The following is a 17,023-nucleotide window of genomic DNA, read 5'->3' as shown; positions in this document are numbered from 1 at the left end:
ACTCCTTAGTTTCATATTCTATCTTTAACCAAATTTAATCAAGCTCCTACTTACAGGCAGCGCTTTATATTTGTCATTTAACGCAGTTTTACAATCCGTCGACAAAACATTGTCTACATTCAGGATATTATTGAATGAGTTTAACCAGCAATACGGATGAATAGAAAATATATTGAGGGGATTATCTATTCAATCATACTTTCTACACACAACTGTCAAATTTCCAATATCGCTTGCCTGCCAAACTATCACAATTGGTTATCGATTTCCCACTGGGTGCTTTTCACCGTTCCATATTCCAGGTGTTGTCGCTTGCTTTTGATGAATTTCGGTCAACCTTTTTGGTGCAAAGCAATATTTGGCCATTTATTTTAATCTCTATTGCTGCGTTGTTGTTGTTGCGGCTGTGCCGAAAAGTTTTTGTTAAGGTTGCCAGCACTGCAACCGGGTCAGACGCTCATTTATTTGCTAGGATTTGCCTGCATTTGAAAGCATTCACCGAACCGTTCATGCATTCCTCCTATGTCTCTGTTGCCTTTACTAACACACACACACACATGAGCAAACGTTTGTATACACAATTGTGTGTGTGTGTGTTTGGTTAGACGGAAATTTCTCTTTTCACTGGCAAATGCATGCGAACGTTCAAATGCATTCAATTGTGTGTGTATGTAGGTATGTGTGTGTGAATGTGTATTAACATGTATATTTGTTGCAGTAAGCTAGTCACTTTGGCTTTTAGTTTAGTTAGTTAGCACGAGCGTACAATGGGTAAATAGATCTTTCAGTTGCCATATAATACTTGACCACACACATAAGCGCGCACACACATACCAACACAAATTATTTGTTTCTTTGAACTCTGCGCTGGTGTTGATCTACTTTTGCGCTTGTGTAGCTCAGTTTTGAACGTATATGAGCATTTATATAAATAAATGTATGTGTGTGTGTGTGTTCTGTGCATGTGGTTGTGCAATTTTATTTTGCTGTGGCCATCAGTTTGCCCTCAATATCCAATCAATGGCTCAAAAAGCTTTTGTTTCGTTAAATTGATTGAATTGTCTCTGTTACGTGGCTCTTTGTTGTTGTTGTTACTGCTGCTGCTGTTCTTGGCTGCTGGCTGCTGGCTGCTGCAATATTCACTACTACACCGAAACGCACTATGCTGCTCGGAGGAAAATTAAAAATAAAAACATCCAACTAGTTAACACAAATAAAGAATAAACAATTCTGCATTTTGTTAAAATCTAAACAATTGAAATGTGTCTGATATGCCTTTGGTCACTTGTGTGGAAAATGCAAAGCTTTTAGGAAGACTTAAATGCATGTTAAATCGAATTCAATTGGTTGTGGAAATAAGCACCAGAGTTGCTGAGTCAGGGTAGAAATTATTTTGAAAAAATTAAAAATATTCAAGAGAAAGTTTATTTAATTTACAATGGAATTGCTTTCGAAAATATCGAAAGTGGAAACGAATAAATTTTAAAACAAAGCCATGGATATACTATTAAAGCTGTTTAAGAACATTTTTCTATTTAATTGAACGGATACTTCAACGCAAACTAAATCTGTCTGTGCTAAAGATAATAATGGTAACCGAGCTTCAGCAGAGCTTTTGGAAAAAGCTTGCAGTTGATCGAATTAGATTTTCACCAAAAATATTTCGTCTTGACATAGGTTGCAAATATCGATATAAATATGTGTACAAAAAAATGAAATTATAGTTATACCTATAAAGACTTACTCGTATAAAGTAAGGCAAACAAAAAGAAAACTTTAACTTCGGCTGCATCGAAGAAACTTGGATAATACTTGTGACTGCTATATATCTTATTGTACCTACATAAAGGGTGAAATACTACTCTGATCAAATAGAAAGGATGAAATTTTTAATACTTAATTTATACTTCGCGTGTTTTTCGAATCGGTAAATTATTTTTTCTGTAAGTCTATAATACTATAGTGACATCTATGCTAAATTTCACGTCAAAATATTCATTAGTATTTGAGATAAGCGTGAATTCTTCGATTTTTACTATGTCTGAATTTATTGAACAAAGAAGTGCATTGGTTATTCGTGGTGCCGCAACCACCACATTCGCCTGAATTACCCTCGAGTAACTTCAGGCTATTCAGCAAATTCACATGACCACTCCGAGGCCACCGTTTTGACTCAATTGAGGATATAAAAACTGAATCAAAGAACGCTCTGATGGCCATCACGACCGAAGATTTTTCCAAGTGCTATGATGACTGGAAACTTCGTTGGAATAAGTGTATTGCAGCGGGAGAAGATTACTTTAAGGAGATGATGATGGACAAAATTCACCTTTCAATTTGATCAGTATTTCGAATTTCTCTACTCTTTAAAAGAAAAAAAAAAACAAAAACTTCAAATTTATTGGAAAATGTTGAAGTGCTCTCTCAATAAATCAATTGATTGATGCGAGTTTCAAATTCAGGCAGCAAATAGTCGGCTATCGTGGCGCGATGAGTCGCCATATTTGAAAAAATATGAATCGATGAACCCACACGCCCACAAACCACTACAAACTGTTTTTTCTGGATAAAGTGATGGCTCTTGAATCCCACTGGGTTGCCCTTCGTCCCTAATATGGAAATTTTCTAATTTACATACCCGTTGAGCGAGAAATGGGGCTCATCGCTTTAGAAAATTTGGCTCGAAAGCGTCGGATCTGCTTGGAACTTTTCAAGAGCCCATAGAGCGAAGCGATATCGCTTGGGAAGATCGAACGGCTTCAGAAACATCAAATCAACAATTGTTTCTTGAAGGAAAATCAGTAATCGTCAAATTCATCCTAAATTAGTTGAAATCATTATTATGAAGTATATTCCATTTTGAAATGTTGTATAAAACATACCAAACATCAACAACATTTCTTAAATCTCAATAAAAATATTTATGTTACCATACACATACACACATACATATTACGCACAAAGTTTGTTTTCTTTGTTTATTCTCTCTTGCTCTTCTAATGTAGATCATTCACAATGCGTAACCAGCTGCCAAAATTACTTGAGAAATAATGTATTTTTTTTCTTGAGCAATTACTTGAGAGCTGCGTACCAACCTTAAGATCTCAACGTAAGTACGAGTTGCTGCGAACGGCGCCGAATCGACTCTCCACGGTCTTCGTGTACACAAAATTTTGCAAAATTTTGTTCACTGCGTGCAGTATGTGGGCTATTCGGTCGAATATTATCCAACAATTAATGCTGGGTCTCGCGACGGATTATGGTGTTACGAATAGTACGCTCAGTAGGCCGATTATGTTGACCATAAGTTGAGCGAATCGCCGGAAAACACATTCTTTAAAGAACGTGTAATAAAGTTGAACGTTTGTAAACGTTGTTCAGGCGCAAGTCTTTCCGTGATGAAATACCAAACAATATTGAATAAAAATAATATAACACGCGTGATCTTTCATAAAAGGCTATGGAAAAAAGTAACTTTACTAGGACCGCCCTTTATATATATACACTTTATAAGGTCTCCGATGTTTCATAGAATTTCAAACTTCACCGCTAACTTAAGTTATAAAAAAGAGTATATGCTTTACACCACTCGCCACAAGAGTGAACCTTCCCGCCAGGCTTCATAAAAATGGAACTTGGAAAGTAAATTTACAAACATTAGGAATACTGTGTAATTTGAAACGACTTTTGGCTGCTGATCTTATTGAAAATATTTATTTTTTTTGTCTCTATATTTATATTGTGAATTTGTCGCATCAATTTATTTTACTTAAATTTTTCAAATAGGTGGCAACGTTTAAGAAAAATGTATCTAACTAAGATTGAGTTGAATGGATGCCCTAATTATAGTACTATTACTTTAGTCCATCAGTTCTATTGAACCAAAAAATAACTAAGTGGCAACGGTTTTCAAAAAATTTCTTTAACTACCTTATATGCTATTTATAATATAATTTATGCAATTTTAAAGCTATTTAATTCGGTTCATTGCATTTCCAGACTTATATGAAAAAACTAAGAATTTCTTAGTGCTATCGGCTATGGTTCACGGACAGAAAGTCAACTATAAATCTCTCAGTTTCTTGCTTGGTACTATTGACTAGGCTGAATTACATAAAAAATATTATGCCTCTTACATTTTGAAGAATGAAATGAATGAGGAACAAAACTTTAACATAAAATCAAAGGAGTAACCTATTATATAATATGAATACAACCATCAGAAGAAAGTGATAGTTTTTTCTGTACAGAGGAGCCAAAGTGTTTTAGAACCTGTATATAAAATGCTATATATTCGACTGGTTTACTGCTAATGAATTTTCTCAGAAAGAACATAAGTTATTTGGTCTGTTTCGAGGAATGGAAAACTTTAATTCTGAGTTTAAAGCTTTTTATCATATGTATCCCATATTAATTAGGAGCATTACTCTAAATACGGACAGCTCAAGCTATCAAATAGGTGCTCAAACAAAGGCAGTATATGAAATAGATAAGGCTAGAGATTATAGATAGATCAATTTCCTTTTATTTCACGATTTCGCACTATTAGAAAAGCTTAAATTTCTTCTAATAGTTGCTGATAGGAACCATTTTAGGAAAGGGTGCGGTGGGTTACCGTACGTTTCTTCGAAAGTTTTTTCTACGTAACAAGATTATCACTGGATTTTTATCTGACTTAGTGCTATGAATGAGATTTTCTGCTGCCAGCAATAATTTTAGCGCAACAAAGAATGTAGACATTCTACTGGATAGGTTTCTAGCTCATTTGCGCCATGCACTAAAATTAGCTCTATGTCCTTATATTAAGCATTCATTCGAAAATGTTCTCGAATTCCGCAATATTATTCAGAGAAAATTAAAAAATAACATTTTAATTACATCGAAAGCAAATTGCCAGTTGCCACAAAGTACCGTGTCGTGTGGCTTCCTGCTGCTCGTGCTGTGCTGACTGCCGGCCAATCGCCTTTAACCAACTGTTAATTAGCTGTGGTAAAGTTGATAGACAAAATGAGCAGGTGCAAATAACAACAACACAAAAAGCGTATCCGAGTGGAAAATGAAGTCGAACAACATACAAAAGCTGCTCTCACACTCTCCACCGACGTGTATGTTTATGTATGGGTACCTACACACACATACACACGTAGATTATAATATTTTGCAATGGGACCTTTGACTTCATGGCGCTTCAAATGATATTACGAATACAACAAATTAACCCATTGAGGGTCTCATTAGAAATTCATGTGAAAAACAAAACTTGAACACCTCTTTGCCAGGGCAAAAAATTTCACATGCCACAATGGGTTGCAAGCAAGTGGATCGGGTGTTGCCAATTACCTAGCGTCACTTGCAACATAACAAGTAAGTAGCTCAAATTGTCGCTAGATCGAGCGCCGTGTGGCATGTGGCGAGTAGCATAGGTTGCTTAGCATAAAGCATTGCTCCAAATGAACTTATATGAGATGCCTGTTGTTGTTGTTATTGCTAACTAGTCGACATGGCATTGCACGCAGGTGTTTGTGCAACATTAGCACGTTGCATGTGTCTATTTGTCTATTTCACTTTACCCTTCGAGCTGATTAAAAGCAGGTGGCACCAAAGCGGAAAAGCAACAAGAAAGACAAGTGAAAAATAGACACGTAGTAGCGCGGGGATAGCGAGAAACCCAATGACAGTTAGAGGTGTAATGACAACAGCAATAACAACAAAACAGCGCTAAAACGTGCAACAAAGGTGACAATTGTAAGCAGCAAATTGCAAGAGGCACACAGTTGCACACACATGGAATGATGAAAGCAACAATGACAACTACAGCATTAAGTACAAACATATTACACACACACACATACATACATATGTATATACATACACATGTTAAGCCAAATGAGCAACACAAAGGACAACTAGCCAAGTGGGTAAGGGCAAATATAAAGCAGCATACACAACAACAGCAACAATGCATATAACAGTAACCATGTCGGAGACAATGTATACAGCAATGCCGTCAGCAATCGTTGGGCAAATGAGTGCAAGACACGCGAATTTTACAGCAAAATCTTCGTTGGTGCAGCGGGAGGCGTTAAGCGTTATAAGGGGATCAGCGAAAGCGATGAAAGCTGCTGAATGACAGACAAATAATGCTACTTTCGTTGCAAGCGCAATTCGTTCATTTGTTGTTATTGCTATTGTTATTATTGCTGCACTTCATTGCGCGCATTGCTTTTGTTGCTTTGATTGCAGATGTTTCTGTACACATTGTTGTTGTTGTTTTGGCGCTGGTGCGGGCGCTGTTATTGTCAGCACCGTTGGGGTGCTTCGTTTTTATTGTTTATATTGCAACAATTGCATTGCCACACAGATTGCGACATGGACAGGTCGCACAAGGCTTATGTATGGATGGGTGTATGTATGTGTTAGGGTGTCCGTTATTTTCTACGTCTAACTTTTTTTAAATAGTTATTTTCAATTTTACTTTTATTTTCCATTTAACATGGGCTGTTTCGATATATTGCATTAAGCATGTAAACCCACAACCTTAAAACAATATTATTCGAAGTCAAAATTTTCCGCTCTATAAAAATGGTCTGTATGGTTTTGCCAAAATCCACTCGTTTAAATGTTATACGCAGTATAACTTATACATCGAATGACTTGAGCATTCATACAATTGATTTACCATTCCGCGTTGCTCATACGACATGGTGTACTATATGTATACATACAGTACTTTTGATAAATTTAATTGCGTTTAACTTTCATAGGAATGTGTTTTCGGAAAAAATCAGCAGGACCTTTTTGATAGAGCTTTAAATTTCATATTTAAAATATTCCCTTGTCAAATGTAAAAAAAATGTAAATTTTCTTACTTTGATGACAAATTAAATAATCTGAAGAGGCTATTTTTGATGGATAATTTCGGTAGTGCAAAAACTGAAACAGGGTGCGAGGCTATTTTTGTTGTGTAGCTTTGATGAAACAGGGTGTGTTTGCAAAAAGTAATAATAATAAGAACAGCGTCCTAGCTATAATACCCTTCGTAAATACAAAATATTCCTTACAAGAACTTTGATCGCTCAGTTTGTATGGCAGCTATATAATAAAATAGTCCGATATCAACAATTTCTTCAGAGATTACATTATTACTTTAGGCAATAACACAAGCATAATTTCGTGAAAATATCTTCTGAATTAAAAAAAAAACTCCGATATAAGCTTTCGATTACGATGGTTCAGTTAGTATGGTAGCTATGTGCTATAGTGACTCGATCTGAATAAATTTTTCGGAGATTGCATTTTTACCTCAACGAATAATCCATGCCAAATTTCGTGAAGATATCTCAGCATATGAAAAAGTTTTCCATATAAGCACTTTATTCATGTCGTACAGTTTGTTTGGGAGCCATATGCTTTAGTGGCCCGATACCGTTCCGAAAAATGAGTAGTTTCTTGGTAAAAAAGCACGAATGCAAAATTTCAGCTTAATAACTCAAAAGCTAAGAGAGTAATTCTCTTATGAGCAGATGGACAGACAGAAGGTCATAGCTAAATCGATTCTGCTCATCATGCTGATCATTTATATATGTATATAGTATATGTATTTGATAGGGTCTCCGACGTTTCATTTTAAGTATTACTTCGTGACAAAGTCAATGATCCTGTATATGGTATAAAAACATCAACTTGATAAATAACAGACACCCTAGTACACCATATATACATATGTACCATCACCTATAAATAAGTTAGCATGCTATGTGCATACATACATAAAAACATTGGTTCCTGGCAGTTATTTGTCGTCCTGTGACTGTTGCCATTCTTTATTTGTATTTCTTTTGATTTTTGTTGTATTACTCGTTACAATAGTGGCGTTACATATAGTCATTATGTGCTTTGTTACCGCTGTTGCAACATCGATGAACATCATAGCTGCGAACGATTGCGCGCATCCTGTTGTTGAAATTAATGGCGAATGACGTAATTCGCGTTGCCAACCATGCCGACAGCAACAATAACGTTGTAAAGCACGAACAGCAGCAACAACAGCTATAACACTATAAACAACACAAACAAATTATTGTAATGTAAACAATGCAAACCAAATCATCAATGAGCAACGCTTAAAAACAATGCTGTGATGACGTGAATGGCGTCGCTGCTGACGATTAGACCCTACGCTCGATTGATCATCTTCAGAGCCGGAATTTGAGTTAATAAAATAGTGTTGGCTTTATACGTAGTTATTCGATATGAATGTGAAAATGAATGTGATTACTGCCCAAAAAAATATCTCTGGGCTGGAGATATTTCTATATCCCCAAGAGTTAAAGTTGAAAGAAACATCTTGTGGTTAGAAAATAGTTTAGCATCTAGCCAAGTTTCGTTTCATTGATTTTGTAAGAGTTTAAATGGACAGTTTGGTGTGTTCTTGGTCTGGTGGAATTCGTGGTCCGTACTTCTTTCGAAATGAAGCTGCGGACACCGTTATACAGATGGTTAATAACCAACTTTTTATGGCCGCAGTTTGAAAAAGTTGATCTTAGTAACTTATAGTTGCAACAAGACGGGGCTACGTGCCACACAGCCCGTGCAACAACCGAATTATTGTAAAAAGTTTGGAGATTCGATTATTTCAAAAAATTCTGACATTGAATGGCCTCCAAGAAGTCGTGAATTAACACCACTAGATTACTACTTCTGGGGTTAGTTGAAGTCATTGGCCTTAAGTAAGTAGTAAACACGACTCTCCGAAAGCGTGAGAAGTCAATACTCAACGTGCTATTCATGAGACACGAGTTGATTTAGTGGAAAATTGGGTTCATCGAAATCGTTCCCGCAAAAGAAGTCTTAGCGGCCATTTGAATGATGAAATATTCAGAACTTATTTGTATCGATTGTACTTCACATTAAATAAATACATTTTAATTTTTTTTATTAATGAGTGTTTTTTTATAAGAAATCATATGAATTAAATATGTTGGTAAGTTATCAGAGAGAAGCGCGGAAAGCAAGGACTTCATTCTGAGATATCTGCTTCTTGTTGTCGATAAAATATGATCTGTGAAACAAAGCAAGAAAAGTGTTTTGTAAATCAGGTATAATGGATTTGTTATAAAAGTTCAAGTCAAGAAGTCAAATCAGTTGCTCCGAAAAATTTCAAAAAAAATTACTATTATCATATGAACTGTTTAGTTTAAGGCTCTGCTCTATTAGTGTTGATTAAAATTACAAAACTCGCAAAGAAATTGTACTGAGCTCACTATAAGCCACCTCCAAAACCATGGTATATGAACCATGAAGCTTCGGACGAAATACTCAATCAAGAGCAACAATTATGCATTGAGGCAGGCAGCGGGAGTTCCGCTTCGCCAATGCTATGAAGCGCCAGCAAGTCAGTCTACTGTGAATAAAACAAAGAGATACAAAAATAGATTTACGAGAATGTATCCATATATGTATGTGTCTGTATGTGTAGGAGACACAGGATGACACGAATTGGCAAACACATCACACATCATGAACGTGGCCACATGCTGATGGCCATTGACCAACGATCACTGTGCCCAGACCAAAGAACAAAGTAAGTAATCCATATAAGTGCGCGGGTGGAAAAGGCGCCGGGTGGAGGGGTGCCTGGTATGAGAGGCGTATTAAGGCGTCATTCAGTGTTGTTGGCTGGCGCCTCAGTTAAATGTCGGTGGTCACGCCGGTGCCACACTGATGGAAAACACAGAACAAATAAATACCAGCGCACAGACACCGGCGCACGCACACAGAGACAAAATAGCGCGCAAACCTACATAAGAATAAACTAAATAACAGACAGCAAATAGTATTCAATAAAAAATCGCAACAAAAGAAAATTAAACAAATCAAGCGAAGCGCTTGGAAAGCGACAGTTGGCAAAGCACACACACACACACACGCAAGCTCTGACAGATTTGCCAATAAAACAGAGCATTTAAAACAAACACGTAGCCCAACAAGCTGCAACACCAACAATAAATAACCAACAAATAGAAGTGAATGAATGAATGAAACAAAGCGGAGCAAGGTGAAATAAAGCGAATAAAAATAGCGAAAATAAAATTGCAAAAAGTACGCGCTGAGGCAAGCAAATAAAGCGCTCAGCTAAGTAAATAAATTTGCAATTTGAACGAATTGATATGGCAACGCCGCCAATGGTTGGCTGCAGCGGCCGACCGACCGACGGCAGCGCTGACTGACCGGTCGGACGCATTTGCGCGCCTGTGTGTAGGTGAGTGCGCGCGTATGTTTGTTGGAGCATGTGGCATGTTGAATGTTGTTGTTTTGCGCGCCGATTGAACGGATGAACGGCTGAGCGCCTGAATGGTTGAATGGTTCAATGCATAGCCGCGCGATTCAGTGCTTGCGGGTAGTGAGAGTGAAGTGTGGCAACGCTTTGTCAGTGGTCGCCATTCCAGCGGCGAAATACAACAAAAACAAACAACAAAAACTAGCGCGACAAACTAGTAAATAACCGCAATGCATTTGCTACACCTAACAGATAAATAACCGAAAAAGCGCCGAAAAGAAATTGGAAAAATTGTGCAATTTTCAACGCGAGGCGTATTTGGCACACCAAACAACAACACCAGCAAATATTTCTTTTTCTATTGTTTGCGTGTATTTGTTGTTGCGTTTATTTAATTTATTTTAACACTGACGAATTTTGAATTTTTTTGGCAAATAACTTTTGATTAAGCGATTGCCGCATGTTGTTTCTGCCTTTCTTGTTTCCGTTTGTATTTTGCCATATGTGGCAAGCGTGTGTATTGGTATGCGTTTAAATTTATTAAAATGTATCTATTGTGTATTTATTTTGCGGAATATGCAATTCGAAAAATCCTTAATTAAAACTACTACACATTGTCATACGCACCAATGATTTCTGTTTAATAATATTTATTAAATATCTATGTATTTATTCACACACATACACACACGCGTTTGAATATATGTTTTTGTGTAAGTAAACTTATGACATATTTATATATTTTGTTTGATTTCAAATTTTTTGGCAACATTTTGTAAATATTTCGTTGGCCACAAAGCAAACACACACTTGGTGAAAGAGCGTTTAGTAAAGCAGGGAAAGAGCTTATGAAGCACATTTTAGAAATTTAAAACATTAAAAGTCCCTTAGTCTTCAATATTAAATATGCATGGTAAACTGGTACCTGTAGTTGGTCGAGAACTGGTCGAGAAATCTGGAAAGCACACTTCTAGTACTACGGTACCAGAGGTGTACTCTTCACAGTTCTCGACAAGTCACAGGTAACAGTTTATCTAGCATATTATATTTGATATTGGAGGCTAGGACAGATGTGTCAGCTTTTGGCTTGAAAGTTACCGAGTTATGAAACCTTACATAAAAGTCGGAGGTGTCACGCCATTAATATAATATTTGGTGTGAATTTTACGTGAAAATAGTTTTTATGTATTATTTATATTCTTTAGTTTGTGCAACATGTTACAAGTTAATAAAACTCTACTTTTGAGGAAACCCGTCACATCGACTTCCATATGTTCTTGTTCTTTTATAGGAAACGCTGTCTAAGTTGATATTTTTCCTGGTCTTTTCAGCGAAAACTACTAATACATATGTGCTACGCCAAAAATATTGTATCCAACAAAGTTTCACATTATAAAGCTCAGACATAGAATAAATGATTTAAGGGGCAATACCAGTGTAACCCATTAAAAATTAGGATATTTTCGTGATTCTTTTTTTAAAGAAAGTACTCTACATAGTTCAAAGTAAAGTATATTTTTAGCCTTAGTTTAAAGTTCTTTTTTTACAAAAATATTGAAAAATAACAAAGTTCGAGAGGAGGTGCTAAAAAAAAGTTCCCCAACCGAACAAGTGTTTGAAAACTGAAATGTTTCCTACACAATGATCTACGATTTTTGAAAAATATCAAAACTTAACAAAAAAGCAAACAAAAACAACAAAAAGATCGTAGGCCATTGCTTAGTAAATATATTCAAGAATTTTCAGTTTAATTTGAAGTCTATCGTCAATTTTCGTTGAGTTATGATGTCAGCAGTTTTGAAAAATGACTCGTGCTATATGTTTCTACAGAGTGTGATGGGTTGTTTGCAACACCTAAAATTATTCGAAATAAAAATGGAGTTATTTATATACTATATACCATAAATGATCAGATTGACGCGACGAGAGGAGTTAAATTCCGTGCAAGCTGTAACTTAAGTGAAAATTGAGATATCTGAAACTTAGTGCACCTTGTTCCTTGACACCCGATGAGGGTTGGCATTGCAGGTGGGTAAAATCGGACCTTTGGCAAGCTCACAAAAGGCCTTTTATCGAAACATTGTTAACTGCGATAACTAAGCATCACAATAAGATGCAAAGTTGTTATTTAGTACAGCGAATTGAAATAGCTAGCGACATCTGTGATTTTAAAATTGTTTAAAAGTGAGAATGGTACCGCCCTCTTATATGGTCCATGTATATATCTGCTACATCATTATGGGTATATTAAGAAAATTCAATAATGGAAGATCTTTTTGTCATCCCAAAAAAAGCATGAGTTCGCCCACTCCCAGTCAAATGGTTTTGTTAGAAAATGCTTAAGGTGCGATAAGTCTATTAAGAAGTGCGCCAGATCGTAAAATTTTTACACCTGAAGTGTTACAAGTGAACTTTATAGTAGCCGTGTTCAAAATTGGACTCACACAATTTCATCTGACTATATTACTTGCCAATATTCAAATGAAGAAAGAATTAATGTACATATCTGTATAAAACTTTGTAGGTATAGTGACTTTGAGGTATGCCACCTTATGACCACAAATTTACCATTCCAAACCATTCAAGCCCCCATATAACGAATAACTGGGCCCCAGTTCTTACTATTAACTTATTATTAAAATATTATAGAAATTCGTGGAAAATCCTTTTATGATGGTAAAATGCTTTAATTAATATAAATGGCTTAAGTCGAATCAATAGTTCCTTTAGGATTCATATAACTAATGGAAATATTTTCGACCTTCCGGTTAACTTTATACCAAATATATGTACATAAGTATGTGTATAAATGAGTTTCTTTGATAAAATTGATAGCGAGTAGTTTTTGTAGATTCCACCTAATATACGATACCTACCTGATATACGATGTTCAGACTGGTTGGCTCAATTTTAGTTCGCTAAAGGACGTTTTTTGTTTGATTATACAGCCTATTGGAATTATTCCAGTTGTGTGTTTCATAAAATAATCTCTTACTCTTGCATTTACATTTGAAAGCCTTATCGGCTATTTATACTATTGTAGACAAAATACTAAAAATATTAAGTACTTTAAATTTCGCCTGAAAGCCCATTCGTCGAAATATTTTTTTTATGTTGCTATGAATGTCAGTGACATCTGTGTCGAATATCCCCTCAAATAAACATTTCTGTTTAGCATACGCTTGCCTTTCGGAAGTACATAAAGAGTATTCTGCGATTTCTACGATGAGTGAAATTATACCACAACGAAGTTCCATTAAATTTTCTGTGCGGCATCAAATTTCTGTTGCCGAAATGTCCAGAATGCTGGAAAAGGCCTTCGGTGATAATTGTTTGTCGCGAGCAAGTCTTTTTGTTTCCTACAAATTATTTCAAAAGAACCGAGAATGGTTTGGCGACGAATCACGTCCATCGACATCAACTGATGATCAGCACGTGAAAATCGAGAATTAAGAGTCAGAGATCTTACCGTCATCATTGAAATATCGGAAGGATCAGTGAAAACCATTTTGAAAGATCATTTGGGCCTATGAAAAGTCAAAAGACGAAAAGGCAAAATCATAAAATTTTTTTGAAAAACAGCGTTAACGTCTGTGAAACAATGCCTTCCTACTACCGGGATGTTATGAAACGTATTATTACTGCCGATGAGACTATACTCAATCCAAAATCAACGTCATATCAAGTCTAAAATCAAGGTTATGTTAACAAGTGTTGTACAATCATAATTTCTTCCGACCGGCTAAAGGAAGCAAAGAATACTATTTGAGTGTTATGCGCCTTTTGCGCGAAGTTTTACGTCAAAAGAGCCCGAATTAATGAGATGGGGACGACATAGATTTTGAAGAATAATTTGAGAATTTTAAAATAAGGAACAAAGTCTTACTATTTTTGCTCCTAATTTTTAAAAATTATGTTGTGAATTATGACTACCTGCTATAAAATAAGCAATAAATACAAGCCCATGGGTAGTTATAACATATTTGAAATCGACCGATTTAATTAAATGCGCTAAAAGCACACCTACTGCAAAAGCGAACAGGCAATAATTGAACATTTTAAACCAAATCTTCAATAATTAAAATCGTGTTATTTTAATGTTGCATGCCACCAACATCAGCCCATAGTGCCAAAGCATTCACATGAATGTGTAAATATAATGCTCAAAACTGGAAATTAAAGCTGCAAACACACACACACACACAAATATTTGTTTTCACTGCGTTGGTGCGTTTAAAATTAATTAAAATCACAACGCATTGGCATTTGACTTTTGGCCGTCCGCTCGTCGGTGCATATGCACGCCCACCTGACCAAATTGCATGTTCGTTTGTTTGTTTGCCTGTGTGTTTGTTGTTTGTTTATCTATGTCAGTTGCCGCACAATCGTGATGCACAATCGACAATTGCAATGCAACGTGGCGCTAATCTGCTCATTGATGCAACGTCAACCGCAATAGCCGCCGGAGGCGCACACAGAAACAAGCGCACGTATGTGTATGTGTTTGCAACATGCAACCGCCTTGCCACCACATACCACTGCGTTACCACGCATAAATGCAACAACTGGAATAGTTTACATAAAATTTATTACATAAAAATGTGCGTGTGGCAACTAGTAATGGCAATGTTGTAACATTTGTTGCATGCAACAAATAGTGCAAACAGGCGGACATATTACATTTAATGTAAGTATGTGTGTTTGTAATTAAAAGCTTATATGTTGCATGCACACACACAACAACAACAACAACAATACCTAGCACTCATATATGCATATATTCAGTTGCGGTCTTCAAGTATGTGTGCGCGTATGCGATTGTTGGGGCATAAGTCGCCACCACGTGTGTGGCAGTACGCGCGGACGCCATAAATAAATTATTAGTCCGTACGCCATTCGACATTGGCTTTGGTTTCTGGCTTTGGCTTTGGCCTGGCTTCAATTGTAGGTGTGCTGTGTGTGCTGGTGTGGGTGTGCGTCGGCGCGGCTTTTGCGTTGCCACGGAATTATTATAGAAATTACGGATTTGCGTGGCATAACACAACAACAACAACCACAATAACAAATAAACAAACAGTAATATTAATAAAACTCGCGTAATCTTGCATGTGTGCACATGTATTGGTGCCTGTGGTGGCAAATATTGCCAGTATTGCAACAGTGCCTGAGCTGCATGCCGCACTTCACTTTATAATCTGTTGCAAAGCACTTTAAAATGTGCAATTCCGAAAGCCAATGCTCGAGTAAATTCAGCGGAAATCTAAGCGCGGATTTGCCAGTTAAACACGAGGTTTTTTGTAGTCGAATTTATTATATAACAGATATTTGTGTTGCAGGTGCATGTGGCTTTTCTGTGAACCTAATTGTAGAGCATTTGAATAATTTGGCCGTGTATTTTCGTATTTACTCCCCTTAACATTAATATTGCTTTCCTTTTGCCTTTGTGAGCGTTCTCTAGTAAGTTCTAGCATATCACAACATTAGAAAAAACAAAAGCGAGTATAAGAAGGGTTCTTTTGGCGATCTATCTATCTGAAGATGCTTTTATATGAGAGTTGTTCTTACTACATATTGGCTTATTATTGGGTATTTCAGTGTAGAGATCGGAATTTCGAGCGTATTTTGGCGACTGATAAAAAAGATTTCATATTTTTACTAAAAATATTTTGATCATTTGTTTATTAATATTTGAAGAATTCAGAAAATTAATTAAAAAAAATTTATAGTTTTTTATTTTAACAAAAATTTCATTGAGTTATGTGCACTTAAGGTAGAGTGGAAAAAAGCTATGTTCTCGTCGCCATTAGTCGTCGCCTTGGGTAAAAAACAGCCTTTTTTCAACAAATTTGTCCCCATATAATAAAATGGTATATTTCATTAGAACTTTTTATTGTTACGGACATACAATATTAACAAAGAAATTCGGAAATTTTTGGAAAAAGTACTTTAAACTCGGCCAATGCGACGCCATATCCGGTGACCCCTCGGAAAAAAGATGCGTACGCGTTGGCAATATAATTCCTTACAGAATCATCGAAATTGAAAAAATACGTGTTTTAGTTAAAGCCTTAACTTAAAACTTGTAAGAGGGGAAAAACTGAAAATTGGATTTTTGGCAGAAGTTTTTTCAAAAAAATGAAAACTTCTGTGAAAATTTCGCTACCTTTTTGTTTGAAATAAGTCTTATCGATAAAACTCTCTCTTCTAAGTCTTTAAGTCCTGTATCTCAGGGACTTGTGTGAAATTTCATGCAGATCGGGTATGTAGTTCTCGAGAAATCTCGCCAACCGACTTCAAAAACACAGTTTTGAAAAATTAACCACTTCACAAATTTTGCTTAATAGTCCCTTTACGGAAAAAAATTAAGAAGGTTACTTGCCGCCGGGTACTTTTTTTTTGCCTCGACGATAACAATAACTTTTGTCACGGTGAATTTCTTACCTGAAGGGAAGAAATAAGATAGGAACTGATAATTATTACAAGGTTTATCGTAGTGAAAGAGTTTGATTGCTTTCAAGTAGCTTAAGTATACTAAGATAGGCTATGCTAATAAGTGCGCTAGTGAAATCTCAATGACTAAAAGCAACAGCTGTGGTCATCTTAAACAATTATATTAGGGTGGTAGTTTAACAGGTGCTGCGTATTACTTTAAAACCCTTTAATTCATAGTTGGGAAGTAGCTTTTTAGTTGCTTTGCGCTTATATTTTTTTATTTAGTGGGTTCCATATCTTTAGCGAACTCAT

At 36.1% G+C, this 17,023-nt stretch overlaps 1 protein-coding gene across 3 annotated transcripts in view; it reads left to right on the top strand.

Moving 5' to 3' along the window:
* Positions 1-17,023, top strand: part of LOC120766646 — a 361,298-nt gene that overhangs the window by 111,239 nt on the left and 233,036 nt on the right. The window lies entirely within an intron of this gene.

This window comes from Bactrocera tryoni, chromosome 1 (assembly GCF_016617805.1).
Source record: "Bactrocera tryoni isolate S06 chromosome 1, CSIRO_BtryS06_freeze2, whole genome shotgun sequence".
NCBI classification, from domain to species: domain Eukaryota; kingdom Metazoa; phylum Arthropoda; class Insecta; order Diptera; family Tephritidae; genus Bactrocera; species Bactrocera tryoni.
This window is presented reverse-complemented; position numbering and strand designations above follow the sequence as displayed.